Source organism: Phyllobates terribilis, unplaced genomic scaffold (assembly GCF_046119375.1).
Source record: "Phyllobates terribilis strain yellow unplaced genomic scaffold, ASM4611937v1 Scaffold_108__1_contigs__length_5656254, whole genome shotgun sequence".
NCBI classification, from domain to species: Eukaryota; Metazoa; Chordata; class Amphibia; order Anura; family Dendrobatidae; genus Phyllobates; species Phyllobates terribilis.
The window spans coordinates 146,745-159,834 of NW_027362868.1; the positions used below are offsets into that span (position 1 = coordinate 146,745).

General features: G+C 49.2%; 6 non-coding genes across 6 annotated transcripts; all 6 read left to right on the plus strand.

Annotated features, from left to right (window-relative positions):
• Nucleotides 1–576: 576 nt before the first annotated feature.
• Nucleotides 577–767, plus strand: LOC141199668 (U2 spliceosomal RNA). Its single transcript, XR_012271414.1, has one exon. It is a non-coding gene; the product is annotated as a U2 spliceosomal RNA (small nuclear RNA).
• A 1,121-nt stretch (nucleotides 768–1,888) lies between these two features.
• Nucleotides 1,889–2,079, plus strand: LOC141199680 (U2 spliceosomal RNA). Its single transcript, XR_012271425.1, has one exon. It is a non-coding gene; the product is annotated as a U2 spliceosomal RNA (small nuclear RNA).
• Nucleotides 2,080–3,200: 1,121 nt separating this feature from the next.
• Nucleotides 3,201–3,391, plus strand: LOC141199691 (U2 spliceosomal RNA). The gene has a single exon (XR_012271436.1). It is a non-coding gene; the product is annotated as a U2 spliceosomal RNA (small nuclear RNA).
• A 1,121-nt stretch (nucleotides 3,392–4,512) lies between these two features.
• Nucleotides 4,513–4,703, plus strand: LOC141199702 (U2 spliceosomal RNA). Its single transcript, XR_012271447.1, has one exon. It is a non-coding gene; the product is annotated as a U2 spliceosomal RNA (small nuclear RNA).
• A 5,975-nt stretch (nucleotides 4,704–10,678) lies between these two features.
• LOC141199713 (U2 spliceosomal RNA) lies at nucleotides 10,679–10,869 on the plus strand. The gene has a single exon (XR_012271458.1). It is a non-coding gene; the product is annotated as a U2 spliceosomal RNA (small nuclear RNA).
• A 1,118-nt stretch (nucleotides 10,870–11,987) lies between these two features.
• LOC141199724 (U2 spliceosomal RNA) lies at nucleotides 11,988–12,178 on the plus strand. The gene has a single exon (XR_012271469.1). It is a non-coding gene; the product is annotated as a U2 spliceosomal RNA (small nuclear RNA).
• The last annotated feature ends 912 nt before the right edge of the window (nucleotides 12,179–13,090 follow it).

Here is a 13,090-nt window from a genome sequence, read left to right on the forward strand (position 1 = left end):
CTATAAAAGAGAAACCAACCCAAAAAGTTTGGTTGATTAGTCTGTGGCATTCTTTTAAACTGTTGCTTATGGCGGTCTCTGTGAGCTTCTCAGTGACATTCAGCCATCCAGGTATCCCGCCTGCAGTAGACGGAATGTGGCAATGGAACGCTGGCTGCGCGTGTCATAATAGGCTCTGAGCCTTTATATACCTGCGCACAGCAGCAGCCACCTTCAGTCTGCTGCTGGACAGCCAGCAGCAGCAGCAGCAGGAGAGGTAATTAATCAGCAACCCTCCTGCTAAGGGTAGACAGCTGCTCGTTCCACCCCCCCCCCCGCCTTAATTGGTTCTCCTCCCTTCCAACGGTGTTGAGGCGGGTGGGAACAGCCGGGGGTTGAGGGTACTGTGCTAAAAGAGGTGGAGTTATGCAGATCTAAAACGCGTGGATTGCAGCAGCAGCAAGCCGAAAAGTGCAGGCATGTGAGGGATCTAGAGGTTGACAGCATGTCTTCTTAACGGGAGTCCAGGTGGCCATCTCCACAAATGGACTTTTCAGAATCCTTGGGTGGCACCGTAGTCGGAAACCAATTCTGGTTATCGCTTCTCGGCCTTTTGGCTAAGATCAAGTGTAGTATCTGTTCTTATCAGTTTAATATCTGATACGTCCCCTATCTGGGGACCATATATTAAATGGATTTTTAGAACAGGGAGATGGAAAAAGAGCTTGCTCTGTCCACTCCACGCATTGACCTGGTATTGCAGTATCTCCAGGACCGGTGCACCCCTTCTTTAATGCAGTTTCTAAAATCAGAAAGAATTGAATTCAATGCTTTTTGTTCATTTTGCTTGTTTGTCGGATTTTGGGATGGACTCTTTGGCTTTGCTTTTCTTCTCCTCATTGGATTTTTCATGTTAAAAGTTGCAGAAGCCAGATGACAAGCTCATTTTGGCTCAACTTCAGCAACTGTGCATTGCATTGCCATGTAATGTAATGTAATGCAATGCTATCTATCTAGCTCTCCCTCTATACTTCCTTTTGGATAAACAGACATATTAGGCAAGCATTTTGGAGCTTTCACCTAAATAACTACAGGTGGTGAGATAAGCTGCACAATATAATTGACCTTTCAGTATATTGTTGCACACACACCATCTATTTAGCAAATGCCCTTGTTATCAACAGCAGCCTTTTAAACTCACCTGAGCTAACAGGTATGTGAGCTGGTTACTCTGCTGCGCTTAAAATTTCTTTTTTGGTTTGCTACAATGCCTTTTCTGAAACGTTGTCTCCCTCTGCTGGAACACTGACTTCTTTCATTTAATGCCTGCAGACTATAAAAGAGAAACCAACCCAAAAAGTTTGGTTGATTAGTCTGTGGCATTCTTTTAAACTGTTGCTTATGGCGGTCTCTGTGAGCTTCTCAGTGACATTCAGCCATCCAGGTATCCCGCCTGCAGTAGACGGAATGTGGCAATGGAACGCTGGCTGCGCGTGTCATAATAGGCTCTGAGCCTTTATATACCTGCGCACAGCAGCAGCCACCTTCAGTCTGCTGCTGGACAGCCAGCAGCAGCAGCAGCAGGAGAGGTAATTAATCAGCAACCCTCCTGCTAAGGGTAGACAGCTGCTCGTTCCACCCCCCCCCCCGCCTTAATTGGTTCTCCTCCCTTCCAACGGTGTTGAGGCGGGTGGGAACAGCCGGGGGTTGAGGGTACTGTGCTAAAAGAGGTGGAGTTATGCAGATCTAAAACGCGTGGATTGCAGCAGCAGCAAGCCGAAAAGTGCAGGCATGTGAGGGATCTAGAGGTTGACAGCATGTCTTCTTAACGGGAGTCCAGGTGGCCATCTCCACAAATGGACTTTTCAGAATCCTTGGGTGGCACCGTAGTCGGAAACCAATTCTGGTTATCGCTTCTCGGCCTTTTGGCTAAGATCAAGTGTAGTATCTGTTCTTATCAGTTTAATATCTGATACGTCCCCTATCTGGGGACCATATATTAAATGGATTTTTAGAACAGGGAGATGGAAAAAGAGCTTGCTCTGTCCACTCCACGCATTGACCTGGTATTGCAGTATCTCCAGGACCGGTGCACCCCTTCTTTAATGCAGTTTCTAAAATCAGAAAGAATTGAATTCAATGCTTTTTGTTCATTTTGCTTGTTTGTCGGATTTTGGGATGGACTCTTTGGCTTTGCTTTTCTTCTCCTCATTGGATTTTTCATGTTAAAAGTTGCAGAAGCCAGATGACAAGCTCATTTTGGTTCAACTTCAGCAACTGTGCATTGCATTGCCATGTAATGTAATGTAATGCAATGCTATCTATCTAGCTCTCCCTCTATACTTCCTTTTGAATAAACAGACATATTAGGCAAGCATTTTGGAGCTTTCACCTAAATAACTACAGGTGGTGAGATAAGCTGCACAATATAATTGACCTTTCAGTATATTGTTGCACACACACCATCTATTTAGCAAATGCCCTTGTTATCAACAGCAGCCTTTTAAACTCACCTGAGCTAACAGGTATGTGAGCTGGTTACTCTGCTGCGCTTAAAATTTCTTTTTTGGTTTGCTACAATGCCTTTTCTGAAACGTTGTCTCCCTCTGCTGGAACACTGACTTCTTTCATTTAATGCCTGCAGACTATAAAAGAGAAACCAACCCAAAAAGTTTGGTTGATTAGTCTGTGGCATTCTTTTAAACTGTTGCTTATGGCGGTCTCTGTGAGCTTCTCAGTGACATTCAGCCATCCAGGTATCCCGCCTGCAGTAGACGGAATGTGGCAATGGAACGCTGGCTGCGCGTGTCATAATAGGCTCTGAGCCTTTATATACCTGCGCACAGCAGCAGCCACCTTCAGTCTGCTGCTGGACAGCCAGCAGCAGCAGCAGCAGGAGAGGTAATTAATCAGCAACCCTCCTGCTAAGGGTAGACAGCTGCTCGTTCCACCCCCCCCCCCGCCTTAATTGGTTCTCCTCCCTTCCAACGGTGTTGAGGCGGGTGGGAACAGCCGGGGGTTGAGGGTACTGTGCTAAAAGAGGTGGAGTTATGCAGATCTAAAACGCGTGGATTGCAGCAGCAGCAAGCCGAAAAGTGCAGGCATGTGAGGGATCTAGAGGTTGACAGCATGTCTTCTTAACGGGAGTCCAGGTGGCCATCTCCACAAATGGACTTTTCAGAATCCTTGGGTGGCACCGTAGTCGGAAACCAATTCTGGTTATCGCTTCTCGGCCTTTTGGCTAAGATCAAGTGTAGTATCTGTTCTTATCAGTTTAATATCTGATACGTCCCCTATCTGGGGACCATATATTAAATGGATTTTTAGAACAGGGAGATGGAAAAAGAGCTTGCTCTGTCCACTCCACGCATTGACCTGGTATTGCAGTATCTCCAGGACCGGTGCACCCCTTCTTTAATGCAGTTTCTAAAATCAGAAAGAATTGAATTCAATGCTTTTTGTTCATTTTGCTTGTTTGTCGGATTTTGGGATGGACTCTTTGGCTTTGCTTTTCTTCTCCTCATTGGATTTTTCATGTTAAAAGTTGCAGAAGCCAGATGACAAGCTCATTTTGGTTCAACTTCAGCAACTGTGCATTGCATTGCCATGTAATGTAATGTAATGCAATGCTATCTATCTAGCTCTCCCTCTATACTTCCTTTTGGATAAACAGACATATTAGGCAAGCATTTTGGAGCTTTCACCTAAATAACTACAGGTGGTGAGATAAGCTGCACAATATAATTGACCTTTCAGTATATTGTTGCACACACACCATCTATTTAGCAAATGCCCTTGTTATCAACAGCAGCCTTTTAAACTCACCTGAGCTAACAGGTATGTGAGCTGGTTACTCTGCTGCGCTTAAAATTTCTTTTTTGGTTTGCTACAATGCCTTTTCTGAAACGTTGTCTCCCTCTGCTGGAACACTGACTTCTTTCATTTAATGCCTGCAGACTATAAAAGAGAAACCAACCCAAAAAGTTTGGTTGATTAGTCTGTGGCATTCTTTTAAACTGTTGCTTATGGCGGTCTCTGTGAGCTTCTCAGTGACATTCAGCCATCCAGGTATCCCGCCTGCAGTAGACGGAATGTGGCAATGGAACGCTGGCTGCGCGTGTCATAATAGGCTCTGAGCCTTTATATACCTGCGCACAGCAGCAGCCACCTTCAGTCTGCTGCTGGACAGCCAGCAGCAGCAGCAGCAGGAGAGGTAATTAATCAGCAACCCTCCTGCTAAGGGTAGACAGCTGCTCGTTCCACCCCCCCCCCCGCCTTAATTGGTTCTCCTCCCTTCCAACGGTGTTGAGGCGGGTGGGAACAGCCGGGGGTTGAGGGTACTGTGCTAAAAGAGGTGGAGTTATGCAGATCTAAAACGCGTGGATTGCAGCAGCAGCAAGCCGAAAAGTGCAGGCATGTGAGGGATCTAGAGGTTGACAGCATGTCTTCTTAACGGGAGTCCAGGTGGCCATCTCCACAAATGGACTTTTCAGAATCCTTGGGTGGCACCGTAGTCGGAAACCAATTCTGGTTATCGCTTCTCGGCCTTTTGGCTAAGATCAAGTGTAGTATCTGTTCTTATCAGTTTAATATCTGATACGTCCCCTATCTGGGGACCATATATTAAATGGATTTTTAGAACAGGGAGATGGAAAAAGAGCTTGCTCTGTCCACTCCACGCATTGACCTGGTATTGCAGTATCTCCAGGACCGGTGCACCCCTTCTTTAATGCAGTTTCTAAAATCAGAAAGAATTGAATTCAATGCTTTTTGTTCATTTTGCTTGTTTGTCGGATTTTGGGATGGACTCTTTGGCTTTGCTTTTCTTCTCCTCATTGGATTTTTCATGTTAAAAGTTGCAGAAGCCAGATGACAAGCTCATTTTGGTTCAACTTCAGCAACTGTGCATTGCATTGCCATGTAATGTGTTATGCACACGCCCGGACAGACTGGCGTGTGCGGTTGTAGTGGTTCCACTGGACCATGAACCGGAGAGTGCCTGGAGGGGCGTGACTAAGTATCTGGCCGATCCGACCAAGATGGCACGACGGCATACGACGCCAGTGCACCAGGGAGAAACCGGGCAGAGGGACCAGGTGCTACTCCAGGTCAAACTCCGGACACGGGGGTTGACCCACACAGGGATTACTGGAACAGGCTGGTAGGCTGGCACACAGACTGGTGGGTATAGGCAGGCACGACTGGTATGCAGGCAGGGGGGGTACAGGCAAGCACAGCAAGTGTGCAGACAGGGAGGCACTAGCAGGTAGGAACACAGGCGGGATAGGACCCAGTACACACTGGGACTCAGGAATAATACAGGCAGAGGGGTACAGGCAGGGCAGGACAGGACTGCCGGAGCAGCGGGCAGAAGCAGGGCAGGACAGGACTGCCGGAGCAGCGGGCAGAAGCAGGGCAGGACAGGACTGCCGGAGCAGCGGGCAGAAGCAGGGCAGGACAGGACTGCCGGAGCAGCGGGCAGAAGCAGGGCAGGACAGGACTCTGTTCACACGGAACAGACAGGAAGGGAAAGACAGAGCCAGACACCCACAGGGTACTTGCAGTGAAGTAGCGAGTGGACCACAAACTCACAAACGGGAGTACAGAGACAACAGGCAGGAGTTAGGTACGAGTTCAGACTCTGCAGAAAAAGGAAGGGAACGGACATAGAGGAAAAACAGGTAAAGGATAGGAGAGAGTTCAGACTGGAACTGAGTGTACGGAGGAGACCGACACTGCAGCGGGATACAGGAGCGGGTCTGGGAATACTGCCCCCAGAGAGGCGGGACGAACAGGCAAGGAGCGTGTTCAGACAGGACAGACAAGATACAGGAGCGGGTCTAGGTAATCGGCCCCTAGAAGGCGGGAGGAACAGGCTAGGAGCGTGTTCAGACAGGACAGACAAGATACACAGAAAGGACTCAGTTCAGACACGGGAACAAATACCGCAAAGCAGGAGACATACAGGACTCAGTTCAGACACGGGAGCTGATAAAGCATTAGACATACAGGACACAGTTCAGACACGGGAGCTGATACCGCAAAGCAGGAGACATACAGGACTCAGTTCAGACACGGGAACTAATACCGCAAAGCAGGAGACATACAGGACTCAGTTCAGACACGGGAGCTGATACCGCAAAGCAGGAGACATACAGGACTAAGTTCAGACAGGCCTGGAAATACAGCCTCCAGGAAAGGCAGACAAGGAAACAAAGACGGGACCTGGCACCTTCAGAGTGCAAGCACACACTGAAGGAAACACTATGCTCAGGCAGGGATAGAAGGGAGCTGCTGAGCTATATACCAAGTGTCAGACAGCAATAGGCTGAGGACGCACAAGGGGTGTGACCCACAGCAGGTACAAAAAGCAGGAAGTGATCGGGCGCCGCCCTTAAGCAGCAGAGACAGACACAAACAGACAGCATGGAGGGAAGCCAGAGAGACATTCTGGACAGGAGATCAAGTGCGCGCTCCTGCACAGTGGGAGATGGACCACTATGCAAGGACGCCGCCAGGTATGTTACAGTACCTCCCCCCTTACGCCCCCTCTTCTTCAGGCCTGCCAGAATCTTCCGCAGGGAATTCGAGGACCAGTCGTTCACTGGGTTGGAGGGGGACAGAGACTTGAGGGTAATCTCTGCTTCGAGGTACATCTTGTCAAGCTCACAGGAAAAAATAGACGGGTTATCAGGTACATAATGAGGAAAAGTCACTGTCTCTTTGTTATCTGGTGGTACCCCGGAGGATTCAGGAAACAACTGGAGGTCCTCCGCCGGGTCAGAAGAGTGCAGAGGCTCAGAGAAAACAACTGCTTCAGAGTACACTAGGTCGGACTCACTGGAGGAAGCAGGCGAGGTATCGGGTACCGAGTATAGGAAAGTCTCTGTCCATTCACCACCAGGTGGCACCCCGAAGGGTTCTGAACACAACTGGAGGTCCTCCACCTGGTCGGAGTGGTGTAGAGACTCGGGAGTAACCTCTGCTTCGGAGTACACTAGGTTGGACTCACTGGACGAAGCGAGCGAGGTATCAGGTACAGAGTATAGGAGAGTCTCTGTCCTTTCGCTACCAGGTAGCACCCCGAAGGGTTCAGGAGACAACTGGAGATCCTCCGCCTGGTCGGAGGGGTGTAGAGACTCGGGGGTAACTACCACTTTGGGGTACCCATTGTCAGGCTCACAGGACGAAGCGGACAAAGTATTGAGTACCGGGTGTAGAGAAGTCTCTCTCCATTTGTCATCGAGAGGTATCCCGGAGGATTCTGGAGGCAACAGGGGATCCTCCGCCAGGTAGTAGAGGTGCACAGACTCTGAGGTAACCACAGCTTTGGAGCATCCTTGGACATGCACACCGGTTAAAGAGAGAGAAGCAACTGATGCCGGGTGCAGGAAGTTCTCCTGTGTGGAGTCTGGATGGGCAGAAGTCTCTTCGGGCAGGAGAACTGGTGCACTACCCACGCACATTACCCATTGGGGTTTCTCCGGGATACAGGGAGATGAAGCTTCAGTAGGGACTTCAAGGTTGGGGTCAGGAGGTCTCAGGGAGGACAGACCCTGGCGTGACGGCTTGCCTCTAAGTCTAGCACGTCTGGACTGCCTCTTGAGGTTGAGAGAAGTATTCCGGAAAGCGTAGTCACCCTGTGAGGATTCTGGGTGGGCAGTAGTCTCATTGGGCTGGAGGACTATTGCGCTACCCACACACATTACCCATCGGGGCTGCTCCGGGATATTGGGAGGTGAAGCTTCAGCAGGAGCCTCCGGGTTAGGATCATCGAAGACCATTAGAAAGGCCACCAGGAAGGCCATTAGGTCCAGGAGGATCGGATCCTGTGTTTCATATAGGGGGTTGATCCATTCCAAGGCATCACCCGCCAGGTAAGACATAATAAAGGCCACTTTAGCCCAATCGGAAGGAAAAGAGAGAGGGTAGGCCTTAAAGTGTAGCATGCATTGCTCCACAAATGCACGACACTGTCTTGGATCCCCATAGTAACGTGGCGGATCCGCAGGAACGAGAGCTGATAGATCCATCTGGACGGTGCGTAATTCGCCTGGAACTCAGCTAAGGGAAAAAAAATTTATTTATTTATTTTAATGCATGTATTCGCTGGAAAAACTTCTCAGAGAGCGAAGGCCGTGGGGCTCAACGGGAACCATGGCCTGAGCATGCTGTTATGCACACGCCCGGACAGACTGGCGTGTGCGGTTGTAGTGGTTCCACTGGACCATGAACCGGAGAGTGCCTGGAGGGGCGTGACTAAGTATCTGGCCGATCCGACCAAGATGGCACGACGGCATACGACGCCAGTGCACCAGGGAGAAACCGGGCAGAGGGACCAGGTGCTACTCCAGGTCAAACTCCGGACACGGGGGTTGACCCACACAGGGATTACTGGAACAGGCTGGTAGGCTGGCACACAGACTGGTGGGTATAGGCAGGCACGACTGGTATGCAGGCAGGGGGGGTACAGGCAAGCACAGCAAGAGTGCAGACAGGGAGGCACTAGCAGGTAGGAACACAGGCGGGATAGGACCCAGTACACACTGGGACTCAGGAATAATACAGGCAGAGGGGTACAGGCAGGGCAGGACAGGACTGCCGGAGCAGCGGGCAGAAGCAGGGCAGGACAGGACTGCCGGAGCAGCGGGCAGAAGCAGGGCAGGACAGGACTGCCGGAGCAGCGGGCAGAAGCAGGGCAGGACAGGACTGCCGGAGCAGCGGGCAGAAGCAGGGCAGGACAGGACTCTGTTCACACGGAACAGACAGGAAGGGAAAGACAGAGCCAGACACCCACAGGGTACTTGCAGTGAAGTAGCGAGTGGACCACAAACTCACAAACGGGAGTACAGAGACAACAGGCAGGAGTTAGGTACGAGTTCAGACTCTGCAGAAAAAGGAAGGGAACGGACATAGAGGCAAAACAGGTAAAGGATAGGAGAGAGTTCAGACTGGAACTGAGTGTACGGAGGAGACCGACACTGCAGCGGGATACAGGAGCGGGTCTGGGAATACTGCCCCCAGAGAGGCGGGACGAACAGGCAAGGAGCGTGTTCAGACAGGACAGACAAGATACAGGAGCGGGTCTAGGTAATCGGCCCCTAGAAGGCGGGAGGAACAGGCTAGGAGCGTGTTCAGACAGGACAGACAAGATACACAGAAAGGACTCAGTTCAGACACGGGAACAAATACCGCAAAGCAGGAGACATACAGGACTCAGTTCAGACACGGGAGCTGATAAAGCAGGAGACATACAGGACACAGTTCAGACACGGGAGCTGATACCGCAAAGCAGGAGACATACAGGACTCAGTTCAGACACGGGAACTAATACCGCAAAGCAGGAGACATACAGGACTCAGTTCAGATACGGGAGCTGATACCGCAAAGCAGGAGACATACAGGACTAAGTTCAGACAGGCCTGGAAATACAGCCTCCAGGAAAGGCAGACAAGGAAACAAAGACAGGACCTGGCACCTTCAGAGTGCAAGCACACACTGAAGGAAACACTATGCTCAGGCAGGGATAGAAGGGAGCTGCTGAGCTATATACCAAGTGTCAGACAGCAATAGGCTGAGGACGCACAAGGGGTGTGACCCACAGCAGGTACAAAAAGCAGGAAGTGATCGGGCGCCGCCCTTAAGCAGCAGAGACAGACACAAACAGACAGCATGGAGGGAAGCCAGAGAGACATTCTGGACAGGAGATCAAGTGCGCGCTCCTGCACAGTGGGAGATGGACCACTATGCAAGGACGCCGCCAGGTATGTTACATAATGTAATGTAATGCAATGCTATCTATCTAGCTCTCCCTCTATACTTCCTTTTGGATAAACAGACATATTAGGCAAGCATTTTGGAGCTTTCACCTAAATAACTACAGGTGGTGAGATAAGCTGCACAATATAATTGACCTTTCAGTATATTGTTGCACACACACCATCTATTTAGCAAATGCCCTTGTTATCAACAGCAGCCTTTTAAACTCACCTGAGCTAACAGGTATGTGAGCTGGTTACTCTGCTGCGCTTAAAATTTCTTTTTTGGTTTGCTACAATGCCTTTTCTGAAACGTTGTCTCCCTCTGCTGGAACACTGACTTCTTTCATTTAATGCCTGCAGACTATAAAAGAGAAACCAACCCAAAAAGTTTGGTTGATTAGTCTGTGGCATTCTTTTAAACTGTTGCTTATGGCGGTCTCTGTGAGCTTCTCAGTGACATTCAGCCATCCAGGTATCCCGCCTGCAGTAGACGGAATGTGGCAATGGAACGCTGGCTGCGCGTGTCATAATAGGCTCTGAGCCTTTATATACCTGCGCACAGCAGCAGCCACCTTCAGTCTGCTGCTGGACAGCCAGCAGCAGCAGCAGCAGGAGAGGTAATTAATCAGCAACCCTCCTGCTAAGGGTAGACAGCTGCTCGTTCCACCCCCCCCCCCCGCCTTAATTGGTTCTCCTCCCTTCCAACGGTGTTGAGGCGGGTGGGAACAGCCGGGGGTTGAGGGTACTGTGCTAAAAGAGGTGGAGTTATGCAGATCTAAAACGCGTGGATTGCAGCAGCAGCAAGCCGAAAAGTGCAGGCATGTGAGGGATCTAGAGGTTGACAGCATGTCTTCTTAACGGGAGTCCAGGTGGCCATCTCCACAAATGGACTTTTCAGAATCCTTGGGTGGCACCGTAGTCGGAAACCAATTCTGGTTATCGCTTCTCGGCCTTTTGGCTAAGATCAAGTGTAGTATCTGTTCTTATCAGTTTAATATCTGATACGTCCCCTATCTGGGGACCATATATTAAATGGATTTTTAGAACAGGGAGATGGAAAAAGAGCTTGCTCTGTCCACTCCACGCATTGACCTGGTATTGCAGTATCTCCAGGACCGGTGCACCCCTTCTTTAATGCAGTTTCTAAAATCAGAAAGAATTGAATTCAATGCTTTTTGTTCATTTTGCTTGTTTGTCGGATTTTGGGATGGACTCTTTGGCTTTGCTTTTCTTCTCCTCATTGGATTTTTCATGTTAAAAGTTGCAGAAGCCAGATGACAAGCTCATTTTGGTTCAACTTCAGCAACTGTGCATTGCATTGCCATGTAATGTAATGTAATGCAATGCTATCTATCTAGCTCTCCCTCTATACTTCCTTTTGGATAAACAGACATATTAGGCAAGCATTTTGGAGCTTTCACCTAAATAACTACAGGTGGTGAGATAAGCTGCACAATATAATTGACCTTTCAGTATATTGTTGCACACACACCATCTATTTAGCAAATGCCCTTGTTATCAACAGCAGCCTTTTAAACTCACCTGAGCTAACAGGTATGTGAGCTGGTTACTCTGCTGCGCTTAAAATTTCTTTTTTGGTTGGCTACAATGCCTTTTCTGAAACGTTGTCTCCCTCTGCTGGAACACTGACTTCTTTCATTTAATGCCTGCAGACTATAAAAGAGAAACCAACCCAAAAAGTTTGGTTGATTAGTCTGTGGCATTCTTTTAAACTGTTGCTTATGGCGGTCTCTGTGAGCTTCTCAGTGACATTCAGCCATCCAGGTATCCCGCCTGCAGTAGACGGAATGTGGCAATGGAACGCTGGCTGCGCGGGTCATAATAGGCTCTGAGCCTTTATATACCTGCGCACAGCAGCAGCCACCTTCAGTCTGCTGCTGGACAGCCAGCAGCAGCAGCAGCAGGAGAGGTAATTAATCAGCAACCCTCCTGCTAAGGGTAGACAGCTGCTCGTTCCACCCCCCCCGCCTTAATTGGTTCTCCTCCCTTCCAACGGTGTTGAGGCGGGTGGGAACAGCCGGGGGTTGAGGGTACTGTGCTAAAAGAGGTGGAGTTATGCAGATCTAAAACGCGTGGATTGCAGCAGCAGCAAGCCGAAAAGTGCAGGCATGTGAGGGATCTAGAGGTTGACAGCATGTCTTCTTAACGGGAGTCCAGGTGGCCATCTCCACAAATGGACTTTTCAGAATCCTTGGGTGGCACCGTAGTCGGAAACCAATTCTGGTTATCGCTTCTCGGCCTTTTGGCTAAGATCAAGTGTAGTATCTGTTCTTATCAGTTTAATATCTGATACGTCCCCTATCTGGGGACCATATATTAAATGGATTTTTAGAACAGGGAGATGGAAAAAGAGCTTGCTCTGTCCACTCCACGCATTGACCTGGTATTGCAGTATCTCCAGGACCGGTGCACCCCTTCTTTAATGCAGTTTCTAAAATCAGAAAGAATTGAATTCAATGCTTTTTGTTCATTTTGCTTGTTTGTCGGATTTTGGGATGGACTCTTTGGCTTTGCTTTTCTTCTCCTCATTGGATTTTTCATGTTAAAAGTTGCAGAAGCCAGATGACAAGCTCATTTTGGTTCAACTTCAGCAACTGTGCATTGCATTGCCATGTAATGTAATGTAATGCAATGCTATCTATCTAGCTCTCCCTCTATACTTCCTTTTGGATAAACAGACATATTAGGCAAGCATTTTGGAGCTTTCACCTAAATAACTACAGGTGGTGAGATAAGCTGCACAATATAATTGACCTTTCAGTATATTGTTGCACACACACCATCTATTTAGCAAATGCCCTTGTTATCAACAGCAGCCTTTTAAACTCACCTGAGCTAACAGGTATGTGAGCTGGTTACTCTGCTGCGCTTAAAATTTCTTTTTTGGTTTGCTACAATGCCTTTTCTGAAACGTTGTCTCCCTCTGCTGGAACACTGACTTCTTTCATTTAATGCCTGCAGACTATAAAAGAGAAACCAACCCAAAAAGTTTGGTTGATTAGTCTGTGGCATTCTTTTAAACTGTTGCTTATGGCGGTCTCTGTGAGCTTCTCAGTGACATTCAGCCATCCAGGTATCCCGCCTGCAGTAGACGGAATGTGGCAATGGAACGCTGGCTGCGCGTGTCATAATAGGCTCTGAGCCTTTATATACCTGCGCACAGCAGCAGCCACCTTCAGTCTGCTGCTGGACAGCCAGCAGCAGCAGCAGGAGAGGTAATTAATCAGCAACCCTCCTGCTAAGGGTAGACAGCTGCTCGTTCCACCCCCCCCCCCGCCTTAATTGGTTCTCCTCCCTTCCAACGGTGTTGAGGCGGGTGGGAACAGCCG